Raw genomic sequence first — 18,826 nt, 5'->3', positions numbered from 1 at the left:
GGTACAGCGCGTTACGTTGCGCGCATGCACCGCAGTGGAAAGCGGGCACACACACGCACAGTCTAGTATGCCTCCTTGCCCACCGCTCCCCTTTCACTGGGAAGTCATACGAGACATAGCCGGCCAATGAGAGTTTTTTTTCTATTGCCGTTACCTTTAACAGCTCGCTGCAAAATTGGTACGTTTGTCGTATATACAAGGTATGCTGGGCTCGGCCTTGCCGGTACAAAATTATTATATAACGCTGCTTCTTCTAATATAGTGAAGGCTCTCTGTGTAAACTTGATGCGGCAATCACGGCGTGCGGTAGCTCAATTTGATGACAATCACTGCCGCTGTCCCGAGGCAACTGGTTCGCAAAAACAACGAAACTCACTCGGAATAACCAGAATCCTGCACAGTCGAGATCACCCACTAAAATCAGGCAGGCCCGCTTGGCGAGGGTTTCACTTACTCAGGCTGTCTCCTAAATTGAACCCATCAATAGGGAATCAGTCACATAAGCAATCGCCGACATGCTTACTTAGCATGGGAGGTGCAATAAAAGATTGCGGAAAAACAGTTTATATGTTTCCATGTGCTTCGAAAATAGCTTAAATAAACAAGCTTCGAAATTAGCGTGAAGATGTAATCAATTGTGTGTGTCGTAGCGCAACCAGGGAAGGTAATAGTGCGCATAATGGAGCCAGCTTAGCTCTTAGCGTCCTCCAAAGGTCAATGTACACATTCTTCTCAATTTTATTAGCAGTACTGATTGATTTGATCAAGAGTTTGTGACACGTATTCGCCCGAAGTGGTTTTGTAGCAAGGTATTTGCAATTGTTTCATACTCAGCACATTCCCCTTAACTTATTCTCTCGCAATTTGTCGTATTAATGCCAAGTAATCCTTCTTTTGGGTATCATTTATGGCAAGCGCCTGAGCGCGAATGCATTAGGAAACAGTCAACCCGCGCACAACGCATTTCGGACGCGTTTTCTGCTATGCGTCACCAATTCTACGAGGGTGCAGTGAAACACAACCATCATTACCGCGATTGTACAGCGAAGCTTTCTCGCTGTGACGTCATATAATCTGATGGCGTCTGCTCGCGACTAGCAAATTGTTTATCGGTTAAGCTAATCTATACTATATACTAAAAATAGCCACAGAATTACATTTAAAGGTTTCAATACTTTTACTTCGCAAGAATGACCTAAAAAACCGTTTATAAATTGATGACGTGATACTGATGTACCGGGGTGGTGATTTCGGTGATGAACTGGAAAATTTCAAGTTTGGCCTTTATTTTGTCGCCTATAAAAATCAACATGTATGGCTCAGTTGAGTTTTAAAACAATGAGTTTTAAAGGAATACTCTTACCAGCGTAAACTGATTTTCGGTTTATCTTTAGTGTCCTTTTAAAGTTTTCATCGCGGACTAAAAAACAAACTGATTAGAATGTAGTGCAGACACGAAGAGCTAGGGTCTCGGTAAACATCGTATCAAACTCTTATGGGGACGAGTGGAGATGTCCGCCGCATAGACTTAATTTTTCTTTTCGCATCCCTTACTAATGCGTGTATTTGCTGACCTTCAACCACACGAACAAAAAGTCATACGCTTGCGCATCACTCGGAACGCAGTCACAGCGTAAGCTGGTGGAGCACCTCCATAGGAGTTCCTTTTTCGGCACCAAGCACTTCAGGGTCTTCGCGACATACCATACATGTTTTTCATTGCATCACTATTTATACATATCCACAATCTACGTTTTCTTCCTCAAGTCTTCTCTATCTACCTTGTACCACTACCTATGCAACTGCTACATGGCGTGCCACCTGGTGCCCCTTATTCGCCAAATCTGGTCACATGTGCAAAAGCAAACTTTTGAGAGAAAGCCAACTTAACGGCTGCTCCTGCACCATTCATAGTGGCTTTTCTGCTTAACACGAATGCGTTGGCGGGCAAGATGGTGGACCTATGCGCAACTGTCCTCCCGTAGGGAGCATATACATTAACTGTAGTGGCACGATACTGCGCGCTAATGATGATGGTGATGTATTGGCATCCCATTTGAACTGCGGTGGTGATACAGTCACCTAAACAGCTTGATTTGACAAGTGGCACGATACGAATGCTAATGATGGTGATGATGATAATTTATTGGCATCCCTTTTGAAACGCGACGGTGACATAGTCACCTAGCCAGCTTGATTTTATTCATGTATTTATTTTACAAGTACTGCCAGCCTTGTTACCAGGCCTTAGGCAGGAGTGGGCTTTTGGAACAAAAAGAAGTATGAAATAATATCAAACAAGATAGTAGACACTGAACAAGAATCTGCATAACAAACAGCACAAGAAAAACCTTTTCACCATCATGATTTGACGGGTAGAGACGAGGGATGAACGCTATGGTTTATTCACATGGTCCAGAAAGAAATGATGAATCCGTTGGACAGTCAGCAGTTGTGGCGCGTAATGCGTTCAATTCGTAAATCGTGCTCGAGAAAAAGGAATTTTCAAAGGCGTTGGTCCTGTAGGAAAAATCTGTAACCTTTTTCTTGTGGTAAGCGCGCGTGTAGCGCTGGCCAGCCGGTAGAATATGCAATGTTTTATCTATTCCTAGTTGACTGTTATAGAGCAGAAAAAAAATCATTCTGTCCTGGTAACGCCTTATTGCAAGGTCCATTATCTCTAGAAGAGACAATGGGGATGTACGCCAGCTGTATGAATTGAAAATAAACCTAGCTGATTTTCTTTGGACTTTCTCAATTTTAGTGATGTTGGTTTGTGGTGTGGATCCCAAGCAATCGCAGCATATTCTAGGATAGGTCGGATGAATGTTTTATATGCTAAAAGCTTTATATCAGGTGCATCGTTTCCTATTGATCGCCTTGAAAAGCCTAGTTTCTAGGTTCTATAGATCTATGTTACATGTTCGTTCCACCTCAGATCTGATGTAATTAGTACTCCCAAGTATTCGTATGGAGACACGACATATAAAGACTGGTTGTTAATGCTATAAGTAGAGGTTAAGGGATTCTTTTTGCGATTTGGTCAAGTACATTATGTATTTGTTTAATGCGATAGCGTAAAGGGCCCCGTGTCGCAGAAAATCCGGCGTTGGCGTTAAGCATCGGCGTCTGGCGGAAATAATCATGCCGAACCACATCATCCCGAACCACCCCGACCACACAGACCCTCCGCGGGGCGCAAGGCGTTGGGGAAAAAAAATTGAATTTTTCAAAGTAAAATCCGTCAGAAAAATTGTAAAGTACCCCTTAACCACAAACTACAGGCGTGATAGCGTCAAATTGTAATTTGAATATACGAGAACAAAGCCAGATAAGCAGCCAGGGATCTTTGAATGCTATCGTTTTCCACTCCTAAAGGCGAAGCTGAAGCGTCCTCCAATTCTGATGGTGTTTCGCTGTACTTTGGTTCTAGGCAACATTCAGGGGAATGTTGAAAACCGAGCCTTTCTAAATTTTTCCAGCACTCTTGCATACATCTCCTTAACTTCCTTTTCTTCTTCAAACCATCTTACCTGCCTTTTACCGCTACCTGTGCATCTTCTACATGGCGTTACACCTGGTGTAATAATATGCAATTGCAATGCAAAATCTCCACCTGTCAACACTACGTGGTGCACATGTCAGATCGCGTGTCTCCTCGCGCGCAAGGACACGTTTATGGTACATTTTTTCCGCTGCATGCTGGCAAGCACTGCCGTGGCTCAGTGGTAGAGCAGCTGACCCCCACACAGCAGGCGCCCTAATAATGTCGCCACACGTCGACGCCGACCGAATTACAGCTGAAGACACTTCCCAGAACAACGAGCTTTCGTACCATTCACGTCTCAAGGCTGCAGAGTATAATTTTCTACAGAATTACTCAGTGATCAAAGGAATGATATCTAAATTGTTGCATTGCATTAAATAATCAGCAAGAGCAGAAGGTTTATTTCTGTATTTTCATTTTTCTTACCATTAGGTAAGAGAAAACGACAAAGAAGAAAGGCCCAATCTTAGTGTTAACGCTCAAGAAGACAAGATCGACATACAACGTGGGCCAAATGATTCGACGATTCACTCTTGAATATATCTCTCTATTCTGCCTCTTCTGCCTCTTTTCAGTTCGTTAATGACTAATTTGGTTTCTCATTCACACAGTATTTAACGCATAATTACGTCGACCTTATTTTCTTCAGCTTCAACACTCCGACGACCCTCTCTTTTCGTTTTTTTTTTTAACCAGGATGCCAGGGTGCCTCCCAGAGATAGTGCCGTCTATGGTGCAATGCGAATAATTGTCGACTATATTGGTACTAATTACGCCCATACTGTTAATTTCACCGACCCATCGACTGATTCTCGCTTCTTGTGGGCAACCCAGAAGCCACCTTCCAGACACCATCGCCTCGCGCGAGTCACGCTTAGTCCACGCCATTTTGTTCCATTTCCCGAAAGTGTGACGCAAGGTGGCTTTGCCTGATGAAGTGTATTTCAGTGGCGGTGCACCCTTTACAGGGGCGTAGTTCAGCGTGGCTAATTTTTTAGTACATTGGCACTATTTACGCCCGTACTTTTTAAATACCTACTCTAAAAATTGTAGCAGTTTCACCCAAAAGGCGAAGGATCAATTGCGATAGCAAATTAGTAGAGGGCTATGTGGAGTAAGGATAGTAGTTTTATCAGCTGTATAAACTTGGACATGCAGCAGCACCAGCAACGCGCAGAACTGTTGTCGACGCCGTCGGCGTTTGGCCCGCGTTTGCACTGAACGCGCGCGGAGTTTTTGTATAAATATGCATTCGTTGCCGCAGCTAAACGTCACCTCCCCTCCCTATCTCCCTCCCGTCCCCCCACAGCCTATCGCGCGACGGAAAAAGTCGCATTTGCTCTCTATATACGGAAAGGAGGAAAGAGACGGTTAATTCTGAAGCCCTTTAGGGAGCACGGCGCAGAACGCGCGTTTGCTCTTCGACGTGCGTTCGCTCCCTGTGAAAACGCGCGTCCCTCGCGCAGTTTAACTCGCACATACAGCGCCCGGAGCACGGTGACGATACCGTGAGGTTCCGTATGACCGTTGACGTCATACGGAACCTTACGGCGACGGCGACGACGACAGCGATGCCGATGGCAGAAATCCGCTTTGGAGTGTCCATATAATTGCTATCACAATAAAAACTAGTTCTTGATTCTCCCCATGAGAACTACATTTCTATACCTCTTTCGACTCGCTATTACGCACTGCAACCACGAAAGGGCCACTTTTATTTCGGAAAATGTTTACTCCTAGATAATCCAAACTCGTCTGAAGTCACCTAAAAAAAAGACATTATTTTCCGTATGACCTCTGTGCAAAACTCTTCGAAAAGCTACCATTATTACCACCCTTATAGGTAGGTGTCCAAGCTGCCGGCTAATTCGTTACAGCTTATCTCAGTATGAAAACAAATTATACTCTAATACTCTGACGGCATCAAAACAGCGTCATCAAAAACTCAATTTATTCAAGCAAACATTTACATCCTTTTTATGCCTATTTTTCTAACCATTACTGTAAGCTTGCTGCTGGAAAAGGGCGAGTTATTCTTTCAGTTGCTGCTCGGAAAGTTTCGTATCGGTGTTTTCCGTCATCTTGGTCTCGCTGAACGGAACGATTGCAAAGAGGAGATAAAGAAACGGCTGGGGATATGTTGCCTATGGCCCTTGCTTGACGAGAGAAGCCCAATGGGATAATTGGTTGTCAGTGGCGGGTGACTATCGCGGTGATGGCACAGAACTTGTAAATGCCGTAGTCATCATGCACGGTGCGCACCATGTCTCTTGTGACCATCGTGGGAAACCCCTTCTATGACCGTGGCCATTTGACCGTCGTGGAAAACGTTTTCTGAGCAAGCGTTTACTCAGTAAATGTACGCGAGCCTAAATAGCCGCGTTGGTAGCTTTCGTTGACGAATGGCCCGGAATTACTACGCTATCAGTTTTTCCAAACATCGTATGCAGTTATACAATAGTGGGACGGGGAGACATCGCATGTCAGTTACTCTGCCACCGTAGTTCGCAGGGGCTTACTGCTTATAAGTTTTGAAATGCGCCCCTTGTGTTGGGCTCTGTTGTTTGGCGCGGTGTAAGACTGCTTTTCGTTTGTAACCCTCTCCCTGGTTGCGTTTCTTTTGTACGTTTTCTTTTTTCAGGGAGGGGGGCAAACAGCTGAAACCGTGGTGGCGCAGACGATGTTTAACGCTTGAATAGCTGTCGGACCACTCACACGACGATCCTAGTACAGGATCAGTGTTTGGTGGGCCGGCTGACAATACTCAAAACCACTAGGTGACGATTGGCTTGTAAATGTTTGGGGCGGGACTCCGAGGGGTAGAAAACGTCGTCCCCTTGCCCCGACCAAGCGTTCTGAACTCAACTTGCGGGGCTATGCACCATCGGCTAAGCCGATATAGGGTCGCCCTATATGTGCCAGTTTCAACTCGCATTTTTAAGTATATATCTTGTTATAAGTTGTAAATAGAAAGTGCTTTCAAGCTTCATCCCTATCTGCTTCAAATCCGTCGCAAGCCTCCAGCGAACCTATCGCCGCTATTCTTAGCGGCAGTATTCTTCACTTGCTTAGACCGTCTCTGGCGGTGCGTCTCGGAAGATCAAGTTGGGATGCAACACCCGTACCCTAGAGAGAGAGGCAGAAGAGCCTTGACCTTACCATTACCTAGGCACGAAGCGGCAAAGTGTCATCTCGCGGATTTGCGTGATGGTTGTCTGACGTTCGTACACCGCTACAACCCGGCTTAAAACATTTTCGTGTTAAACAATTTGCAAAAAGCTGCAGTGTGAGTTATTGATAAAACGCGAGTGGAGGAGATTCTAGCTAATATTAAGAGTTAGCTCTAGCTCACGGCTAAGTCTGATGTCGCCTTTTAAAATACATGTAAAACGCATAATTGTTTTCTTGTGAGACAACAGCTGGACGGATTTAAATAAAATGTGCTGCAATTGACAGATAAAGTTATAATATGGTTATTTTAGAAGCCTAATGACCTGCAATTTTTACGGAACTTCCCGAAAATTGCCACACCAAGTGTACAATGCTGGAACTGGGCGTCAAGTACCGGTATCGCAATTCTGTAGGCCGCTTCTGTTTAAGCATATAGATTTCACAAATCGAAAATATTGTTATAGAGTTTACGTAAAATTGGTACGACGTTTAAGAGGGTTTTACAAAAGTTCTGTTCACAAATAAGTAGTACCTTTCAGAGCAGAGCACAATAGATCAGTTTTGTCAGCTATAGACGTAGTAAATTTTCTAGATTTCATGTAATTGTTAAAGTGAAGTTCTCAGTAAAATGAGGCTTGCTGCACTCAGTGGCTTTAAGGGTTTGTCTTAAATACAAAAAAGTCATGAAATGTCAAGAGACGATGAGACGTAGCTATTCGTTGGTAGACTATTGCGTTCATTAACTGACCTTTTGACACACATTGTCATAGACTAGCGCTTGGGCAACAGCGTTCGTCGCTTCGGCGCATTGTTTGTGTGTCTTTGGGTCCCACATGTGACAAGGGCCGTTCAAGGGCGCGTTACACACCCCTGTGCCCACAGGGGTATGTGCCATTGAGGTTGGACCCTTTCTGCACTATCACCAGGATCGGCCCAGATGATAGGCGTGTGTGCCATTCAGTTTCAGTTTCAGTGTATTATCCATTTCAATACAATGATTATGTAAAAGATAATATACATGCGTTTGGACCCTTTCTGCACTATCACCTGGATCGGCCCACTTTTTTTCTAATTGTTGTTCTATGCGTGGTTTTGTACGCGGGCGCGATCGGCCAGAACCTAGCCATATACAACTTTGCTGTAAAAAGTTAGTAGCGGTCCCTTATGCTACAACTAAGACTAGAAGGCGAAATCTAGAGCGCCGCTAACTAAATAAGACCACGAGAACTTTTTGCTCAACATTCTTCACTGCGAACCCATATTTCGCAAAGTCAATTTTGGAAGTCATCCTTATTTCACCAAAGCTGGACCGTGACCCAGCACTTACCTCTCCTGAGTCATCGTCACTCTTAACCCATATGGTGCAGTCTTTATTGCAAGTCATCCTTTATTCATCAAACACGGACGGTGACTCACCACTTTTTGGCTAATTTATCATCCCTCTGAAACCACAATTTAGAGTCATTTTTTGCAAGCCATCATGTTTTTTTGCAAGCCACCCATCCTATGATTCACCAAACTCTAACCGTGACACAGAACCTTTGTTGGTGATTCACTCTCACTTGGACCCTCAAATCTAACCCATATTTTTTGCAAGACACTCCCCCCCTCCATATTCCCTTGATTCACACTTAATTCACACTTTGTTCACTCTTCATTCACCCTATCACTGCTTCGTTCACCTTCATTCACTCTATCCCCCCCCCCCCCCCCATCTCGGTTTTACTTCCATTACACTTCGTTTGCTCTTCTACTCCAAATTTCAAATTTTCATCATTAATTATGCACCCTATCACAACTTGATTTACCTTCATTCACTCTTAATTCACTCCCATTTACTTATTATCTTAGATAACTCTATCTCATTATTGCCTTTCGTTTGACCCCTATCACACCGCCCAGAAAACCCATTTAATTAACCATCAAGTCACTCCTAATTCAACTCTCTGTACACCCATTTTTATCATTCTCATTAACATCATAGCTATTATTACACCCATTAGTATCATTAATTCTCGGTTCTTGGGCACTTTTTTAATTTTTTGACCCAATTTTTCGTATTGTCATGGTAATTATCACAACAAATTTATTTATAATCGTGATCATTTATTTATATTTATATTTCTCATGTAATTGCCTATCGATTGATATAGAATGTTAGTATGTTTGTAATGATCTTATTGAGTTACCGATTTTTTGTACATATTTTTTACCAAATTCTTGTGTTGTAGGCTCCACATCTTCAAGGTCACCTCAAAAGAAGACACATAAGGCTTTCGCCTTACTAACTGACCAAAAGGAAGTGAGCTGGAACGGACTTCAACAGTCGCGGCCGTGTTTCAGAGTAGAAATATAGACAAACTCTGGCTTCACCTGTGCAGATAAGAAACTGCAGGGGCTGCCATTCCAGAACTTTTTAAAACTTTCTTCCTTTCGTTCGCGAGAACCTGACGCTATGTCGATGGAGCCAATTCACCTGTTGGCGTCTTCCACATGCCTATCTAAAAACTCTTCTGAAAGGTCATAGCAACATTACTTCGTTTGAATTAAATCTTGTGACGCTTAATTGCCCGAGGTAGTTCCGTAGCAAGGCATTTGTGGATTGTTTGGAGCACAGCGCATGCCCTTTAACTAAGTGTCTGACAGATGGTTGGAATATTACTTATAAACATATTCATTACGTATTATTTATGGCAAACCACTCAGCTACAATACTTTATGAATGCATTAGAAAAGATATCTTTGCAAACCCCCTCCCCCCACCCCAGAACAATGCTACCTGTTTTTTGCCTAACGTTGATCTACTATAGTGGTCCCTCCGGCGGAATGTTCCTGTTCGGTTCGATTTCAAAGCGGGAGGGGAAAAGGCCGTTCAACAGAAAATAACCGCTTAGTTGCAGTTTTTGGTTCAGTTCCGGTTTTGTTAGAAACCCTGGGTACCATTACCGCAGGTACATCGGTCACAGCTAACGAAGCATCGAAAAAAGTCACAGGCCTGCGCGGCACACGCAGCACAGTCACAGCGTAAGCTGGTGGAGCGGCTCTAGAGTAGCTCCAATTTCGGCAGCCCACACAACAGGGTCTTCGCGGCAAAGTATCTTCGTCTCGTTTTGACGAAAACAATCTGAACTGTCCGCCCGGCGTCGACGGCGAGCTGCGGTTTCTAATGCTCGCTGCACAGCAGTCTGCAAATCCCGATCAAGCCTGTTTGTAGCCGCGTACGTAGCTCTAAGATTTGCTTCTTCAGCAACGATTCAGACCTTGCGATGAGACGCCATAAAGTGTACCGAAGAGGTATCCAGAATACGTGGCGCACATTTCACATCGGGATCGCGTTGATTGCACGCCTCGTCTGAATCACATCTTGTCTGTGCCTGCGCACGCTGCGTTTGCAGGCACCTTAACTACAACTAGAGGACGCCAGCATACCGGCGGGGGCTGTAATCGCGTTGATTGCGCGCCTCGTCTGAATCGCATCTCGTCGTCTATGCCGGCGCACGCAGCGTTTCCAGGCGCCTTAACTAGATGGCGCCACTATATTGGTGGCGGCTCGGGTCGTCTGCGTCCGTGCCCCTGCCTAGGGTGCGTTTATAGGGTATTGTCCCGCTCACTGACAGCAACCCCTTGCGTGGCTCAGTGATAAAGTACCTGACTCCCGCGCAGGGAGCCTGGGTTCGATCCCGACGGAGACCGGGTACTTTTTTTCGCATTTCGGGCGACACTGGCGGTGGCGGCGGCAGGCACCATCGCGAACCGAAACGGCTATTTGAATGAGGCCATAACAGCTTACGCTGTAAAAAAATCTGCTAATACAGACACTACACTTTTGTTTTTTAATAGTACAAACCTCATCGAAATCAGTAGTAGTTGCTCAGAGAGAGAGAGAGCTATTTATTACGAAAGCAGAGATTTTTGCCGGCTTGTGAACAACCGATAACAAGCTGCTCTGCATATCGAGGGTGAAGGGGAATGAATTATTCCTGAAAAACAATTTATCGCTTCCCATATACTCTGAACGGAGCTGCGTAAAACTATTGCAAATTGAATGTCGGCAATAGAGAGTTTTGGATAAGCGTTCGCAACCAAACGTAAATGCATTACGTACGCAAAAAATAGCGTCGTCCTCGCTGAGCATGCTCCGAACGTTATTGGGTTTCTGTGGTTTACGTGCGCTATGATAACGTACGCTATTTGGCGAGCTTATGGTTCGTAATGTTTACGGACGCTAAGAAATAGCGTTGTCGAACATGGCGGCACCCATGGCTCCCACTTCAGCGTGAATTCTCCTTATGGCTACGCTCTCACTGGCGTTGATCGCCAGTAACGATTGAAATGAGCTTTCGCTTCCTCTAAACTCCCCTGAAATGTTAGTTATGAGTGCATATCGCGTTTATTTTATAAGATCGTTCGGCGATTTACGCGTACGTAGGCCTAACGGGACGCGTCCGCTTAGCAACAGCAGGATGGTTGCTAATGGATTGTCTTGGACTAGATACGTTTGGCATGTGGCACCAGACGGCGCTCTGTTTTATTACGTCTTCCGCGCGTTTGCGCACGGAAGACTAAAAAAAATGTGCGCAGGTCGCACTAGAGGTGCAAGACTGGAGTAAACAGCGTAGCTGGTGATCGACCTAGCTTCTTCCAGGTTTTATTAGGCTTTGATAAAGGCCAGACCACACGTACGCTTGCGGACGCGCGCAAGCTCGCGTCTACGCACCTTGCACCTGCCGCGCCTCGCGAGGACTGGCGGCTTGCATCCACAAATACGCGCGACAGCGCGAGCTCACTGGCCTCAGTCGTTGACGCCTTGGCAGACGCCACTTCGGGCTTTGTTATTGACAGTATTTCAAAGTGCTTCCATGTCTATAAACGTAATTGTTATATTTTTAGAGCTGTTAGATCAGCACAAAAAGTGAAGTCTTGCATAGTATAAATCTGCTTCAATGAGAGTTGAATGTACCACGCCGTCACTGCGTAGCCAGGCGCGTCGACGCGAGGCAGCCCAAGCACGCGATAACAGAGAGGAGCTGTTCACCGAGATGGCGCTGCGTTTCGACGCGCACGAGCCATGCCGCACCATCTGCGCTTGCGTGGGCGCGCGGTCGTGAGCTTGCGCACGTCCGCAACCGTACGTTTGGTCTGGGCTCGCCGCCGACGCGCAAATTCTCGCTTAGCCGCGCGACGCGCTTCAAGATGAGCGGCTTCTTCTTCGGGTGTCTGGATCTTCAATGATCATCCCTTGTCAAGGCTACATGTATTCGCCACAGAGTCAACGAGAGTTCTGCCGCCGGTGCCGCGCCTCCGAGCTTTATCTCCGCAGTGACGTCACGGCCAAGCTGCACCTCCTCGCTGGCCGGGGCGTGGTTGGTCGAAACCTGCCGAGCCACCGCCAGAGGCGCTGCTGCAGTCATGGAAACCGCACGCGTTCGGCGTGAACGCGGCGAAACGCGGACGATGTCGGCAGCAACTCTGCGCGTTGCCTCATTGGTGGTGCTTCAAATTCTGTCTCTCTCTGTCGCTCTCATTTTTTCTTTCTCTCTCCCGAGCATAGTGCACGCAGCGCACTTGCTCTCATTCCCTCTCCTTAACGTCGCATGCCAAGCAACATGTTCACGGAACGGAGAGGAGGCGAAGCACACGCCGCTCCACGAGGTGGTTGGTAGGCAACGAGCGGTGACGTCATCAACAGGCGGAGTTTTCTGTTCGCACTACGCGGCCTAACGAAGAGCTTAAACAGCTCGGCTGTTAAATGTTTTGGAAGGAAGCGCTTCGTAAATTCCCGCAAAGGTGCTTACGTTTAACGCTCATAAGGCGACAAGCGGTGTTCTAACACTAGACAGTTTTAGAATAGCGTTTATCGGCTTACGTGCGTAAAACGTAAGCACGTTTGCGGGACGTTACGGTGCGCGTTCTTTCAAGACCTTTAGTTTATCGTACGGGAACGCAAACGTAAGGAAGACGTTATCAAGCGGGGCGCCGTCTGGTGCTTCGTGCCAAACGTATCCAAGCCAAGACAATCCATTAGCATCCATCCTGGTGTTGCTATGCGGCAACTTATGAGGAGGCGTCGTGGTTAGTCCTACGGTCACCGGAATCGCCAAACGATCTCAGAAATTGGGCGCGCTATGCACTCAAAACTAACGTTTCAGGTGAGCTTAGAGAAAGCGAAAGCTCATTTCTATAGTTACTGGTGATCTACGCCAGTGCGAGCGCAACCGTCACGAGAATTCATGCTGAAGCGGGAGCCAGTGGTGCCGCCATGTTTGACAACGTTATTTCTTAGCGTCCGTAAACATTACGAACGTTAAACTCGCCGAAGAACGTACGTTATCATAGCGCACGTAAACTGCAGAAACCGAATAACATTCAGGGCGTGCGCAGCGATGACAACGCAATTTATTGCGTACGTAATGCATTTACGTTTGCTTGCAAACGCTAAACTAAAACTCTCTACTTGTCTCATATCTCGGAAACCGTATCTCTGTCGAGACACATCGTCGTTAGCCTTATGCTATCGCAACAGCTTTGGCGTACTCTACAGTCAACGGAGCCGGCTTCACTCTTGGCGTCATGCACATCTCACGCTACACACTCTTCGCGATTGCCCTAGCAACATTGAATATTTTAACAACATTTTTTAATTAATAATTGCCCGAAGCATGGTGCTGCAATATATTTGAGGTTGTTTCCAACTCAGCGCATGGCCTTTAATTCATACTCATAATTTTGCCAGAATAGTGCAGATAAGTATAATTTTGGCTGACCATTTACTATGTCAAGCGCCTCAGCGAGAATGCATTAGGAAAAAATGGCCGCGTATCTGCGTGCTTCGCTGCAAATGTCGTCGAAAGACGATAGTCTTCTGCCGGCCGTACTACATGAGTGCTGGTCTGATCCGCGGCCACCCGTGATGCTGTTCTCGTACCATTTCCGTCCTGGCATGAATGTTTGTTTGAACAGATTTCATTTTACCGCATTATTTCATCAAGCGGCCATTTATGTTTTGCCCTGCCTCAGACAGCGCTTCCATTATGTTGAATCGGCCGCATCTGGCTGGCATTGATAAAATTGAGGAGGCGCTGCGTGAGACATGGACGTCATCTGGCAATACATCGGGAAACATGAGCTTGTGCAGAGGGTTTCCTTCCTCCACGGCAGAGGGCGCTCGTCGGCGCGCAGTCGGGGAAAGTCGTTCGTCGGCGCGCTTAGCATGGCATTTTCAGCGCAGCTTAAGAAACTAGGGTCTTTAGAGTTACGTATCTATGTATTTTCTATTAAAGGAACACACCTCCTAATATTTACCTAGTGATGTTGCGCCTCAGATATGCGTAATATTTACTTTGTGATCGATAACGTTCACAAGTATGAACAGCCGTACCAGTTTAAGTAGTGTGGGCGGTAAGCAAGTGGTCCAACTTTGGCCGGGTGGCTGAATCGGGTGACAGACAGACAAACAGACAGACAGACAGACAGACCAAATTTTCAGCGTTAAATTTCCCCAAGAAAGACTATCGTCTATAGTAAAGATCAATCTACACGTGTGTCTGCCGGCGCGCGAAAACTCCCGCCCACGTGCCTCGCACATACACAGATGGTGCAGGACCGATCGTACGCGTCCGAAGCGCAGCGCGAGTGTTTACGCAGGCTCAGAAATAGAGTTGTCCAACATGGCGGCACCCATGGCTCCCGCGTAAGCGTGAATTCTCGTGATGGCTACGTTCTCACTCGCGTTGATCGCCAGTAACTGATAAAATGCGCTTTCGATTTCTCTAAACTCACCTGAGACGTTAGTTGTGAGCGCAAAGCGCATCCGATTTCTGAGACCATTGTGCGATTCCGGCGCCCGTAGGCCTAACAAGGTGCGTCCGTATAGCAACAACAGGGCTATGGCGGCTAGATGGGTAGGTGCGCGGACCGACCCGTCTGGAGCGTAGTTCGCCACATCTCCGCATCATGGCGCAAAAGTGGCGCTGCGCTCAGTAAAACGGTAAAGGCGCATGTCGCTTGGTACTAGTGGCAGACGGCGCGCAATAAAAAAAAGCAGGCAGAGCGAAATACTGTCATCTGTAGCGTCAGTTTGTGTAATGAGGAGATACACGTCTCTTTTTTAGCGTGTTTGCAAATTTATATAAACATGTTGAAGATTTTGTGGTTAGCGGAAGTTCATCTCCGATGGGGAATAAGCGGAGTCCGCACCAAGTAGTGTCGGTATTTCTGTTTCAGAGAAGATAAACAAGCGCAGTTATTTCTTCGCACTGAACTATAAATCACGGGGGCCGAAAGAAGCATTGTTCTCAGCGGCGCCAAGAGCAGCAGCGCACAGTGCTGGTGGGCGAAGGACGCTTTTAGGAGCAGTTCAAGCGCGATTTCACCCATGTTGTCGACTAAGAAAGCAAGCTTACCGAAGACGCAATAATAAGCTACTTCCGCTCATCTCTATAATACGAACGAAGGATTAAGTACTGGATACTATATACAAGTATATTTACAAAGGAGAGCTGCAGCGCTGACCAGATCAGCCGACAGCTCGAGAGCCAACAGCAGTTCATCTTCTTCGTCTGGGCGCCCGCGCTTATCGTCGAGAATAAACACGCAATATGCATGTATCATTATCCCCGGCGCCAGAAGCACCGTCCCGGTGCGTCTAAATAACAGTGGGAACAGGAGGGTAAAATACGGTTTTAGGCGTGCGACATGCACAACGTCAGTGGAAGGCGGGGCAGGCGAGGCACTGGTGGCGATTTCATACGTAACTGGACTCACGGCACGCAGCACTCGATATGGGCCTGTGTACCAAGACAGGAGTTTTTCAGACAGGACGACGTGGCGAGTCAGTGAATATAGGAGTACCAGGGATCCAGGCGAAAAGTGAACGTCTCTGTGATGTCGATCGTACAAACGCCGTTGGTTCTCTTGGGGGGTGAGGAGGCGAGCGCGGGGAATTTCGCGAGCTAGGGCTGCCCTGGTGATGGCGTCAAGTGCATATTCCCTGGTCTCTGCTGCGGCGGATGGAAGGAATGTGTCCAGTGGCAATGTGGGTTCTCGGCCAAACAGCAGAAAGAACCGGGAATAGCCGGCAGTGTCGTGACGCAAAGAGTTATATGCAAATGTGACATACGGTAGGACAAGGTCCCAATCAGTATGGTCAGACGAGACATACTTTGCAAGCATGGCTGTCAGGGTTCGATTGAGACGCTCCGAGAGACCATTAGTCGGTGGATGGTAAGACGTAGTCAGTTTGTGCCTGGTTGAGCAGGACTGCAGGATGTCGGCGATGACCTTAGAAAGGAATGTCCGACCACGGTCAGTGAGCAGTTGGCGTGGTTGGGATGGTTTTCGCGTCCGTCGACAGAAAGCTATCATCATCAATGGCTCATACCCACGTAAGCAATAGCTCACACCCCCGTAAGCAAGCAAAAAAATGCAATGGCTCACATCCCCGTAAGGCAGAGGCTGCAAGCACTCAGCAACGGGAAGCGAACAGTCCATACACTCTTTGGAATCACGCATACAACATACAGGGAGAACAGCATACGTTTCAATAAAGAACAAGCTCAACCCAAGCATCCGAACCGCATAATGCTTAACCTCGCGGTCTCCTATCTAAGGGAATACGAAACGAGAAATTGCTTCCTCTCGGCAACCAATCTTTCGCGGTATACTATAGATAAAAGAAAAGTTTAAAATCTAATGACCGTAGGCAGCAGAATATCGATTACGTCGGCAATTCCTCATGAAAATTGTTGAATATCGCCTAATTAGAAAACCATACTATACCGTTCGGAATTCTGTAACTCAGTAATAAAAAAAGAAGATGCCACATTTTTGTAAACTGCGCACACTAATGCATATGAAGCGGAAAAAAATTGATGTAATATACGTCTTTATGAAATATACGTTTATTATGTCATTAGGACTTCAGCAAAAACCCATGTAAACATCCTAACAAAACTATTTAGGATATAAATTAATATATCACATTTACGCGCTTTAAATGCGCTGATTCAGTTTACAGAACAGCGAGGTCTTTTGTTGGTGCAGAGTTATGGATTTGTAAGCTTTGTGCTCCTATTTTTCCGAAACATTGCAAATTTCCGTACTTCTTCTAAACAACTTAAGCCCTAAATCGAAATTCCGCTTCTAGCAGTCACTACAGTTTCACTCTTCTTCCCATAATATTATTAAAGCTCATTCACATTGCTCTAAGAGTTGTTTCATAAAATCATTTCTCCGTTTTACATCTGTTTTAATAGATGTAAGACAAATATATAATTAGCATTATATTTGTGCTAATTACGACCGTACCGTTAATTTCAGCAACCCTACGACTGATTCTTTATTCTTGTGGGCAACGCCGAAGCTGCATTGCCGACACCATTGCCTCGCGCGAGTCACGCTTAGTCTGCTCAAACTTGTTCCATTTCCTGAAAGTGTGCTGGATGGCGGCTTTGCCTCAATGAGTCTATTTCAACGGCGCTGCAGCCTTTACAGGGTGTGTGTTCAATGTAGTTAATTATTAAATTGAAAGCATTTCTTGGCGAACATTTGCCACTTTGACAGTATCTATCTATCTATCTATCTATCTATCTATCTATCTATCTATCTATCTATCTATCTATCTATCTATCTAGCCGCATACGTCTTAGTGCTCTCATGGCCGTTTCGTCAACTTGGTAGGTTCCAAATTTGACATATTATGACAAGAGTGTATGACGAACATAAATAATAGATCATGTCATGAGTATGATGACATGTGTGTCATGCAGGTCATGAAAGAGCCGCCTAAAATGACAATGACCCAGCAAAAAAACAGTAACTCAAAAATCGCTGAAATGCATTCGGATGTGGATACTAAGTGAAGGAAACACTGAAGGATGATGGTAGAAGTCATAGTCATGAGCATTATTCAACAAAAATAACAATGACTCGCGAAAAAAAATTTTCCGCTCAGAAACCAATGAAATGGGATCAGATGAGTTACTAAGTGAAATAAAGGGCTAAAGGTTGATGGGCGAATACGCAACCATGAGGTCCTTAAGACCATAACCATGAGAGACCTTATTGCTTTCGCCTTAAGGTCTCTTAGGCGTAGCTAAAGGGACTCCTGAGGGCTCATGACACGTATGTCATGGCATGCGTGTCATGTAGGTCATGAAACAGCCGCCTACGTCTTGGTGCTCTTATGGTTGTTTAGTTAACTTGGTAGGCTCCCTGCACACTGCTTCGCATAACATAGATTCCCACAGGTCGTGGGATCTGCCGGCTTTTACTATATTGGCACTAATTACGCCCGTTCCCTTTAAGTACTTACTCTGAAACTAGTCATTGCTTCTTCTTCCGTTGAGAACTACATTTCGATACCTCTTTTGACACGCTATTAAGCACTGGTACCGCGAAGGAGGCATTCATTTTCTGAAAGTGCTTACTCCTGGATGCCGCAAACTCGTGTTTAGTCAGCCAAGGAGGCCATCTCTTCAATGTGGCCGCTATGCAAAACTCGTCGAAACACTACCATCATTATTACCATTATAGCTGTCCAAGTTCCCGATCAATTTCAAACAGCATTACTCATTATGAAAACAAATGAAAACCCTGATTGCATCCAGTAAGCCTCATCAAGAACACAATTCATATAATCAAGCAAACATTATAACTTTTTTACACCAACTTTCCTAACCATTACCTAGGCACAAAACGGCAAAATGTCATGTCGCGGGTTATCGTGATGATTGTCTGGCGTACGTAATCGGTTCAGACCGGCATAAAACATTTTCGTGTTAAACAAATGCCAAAAAGCAGCAGTACGAATTAATGAGAAAGCGCGAGTGGAGAAGATTCTAGCTAATTATAAAGGTGCAACCGCATGCACGCGATTTCGAGTGACAGCGACAAGCGACGGCGACAAGCGACGGCGACGAGCGACAGGTTTTACCGTCGCGGAGGGCGATGCGTCGCTGTCGCTTGTCGCGTCGCCTGTTTTTGGCCAGCCAGTAAGAGTAACGTCTAGCACGCGACTAAGTCTGATGTCGCCTGTTCAAATACATCTAAAACGCAGCACAGTTTTTTATGAGACAACAGCTGGACCGATGTAAGTAACTTTTGTTGCAT

This window comes from Dermacentor silvarum, chromosome 5, assembly GCF_013339745.2.
Source record: "Dermacentor silvarum isolate Dsil-2018 chromosome 5, BIME_Dsil_1.4, whole genome shotgun sequence".
NCBI lineage: Eukaryota > Metazoa > Arthropoda > Arachnida > Ixodida > Ixodidae > Dermacentor > Dermacentor silvarum.
This window is presented reverse-complemented; position numbering follows the sequence as displayed.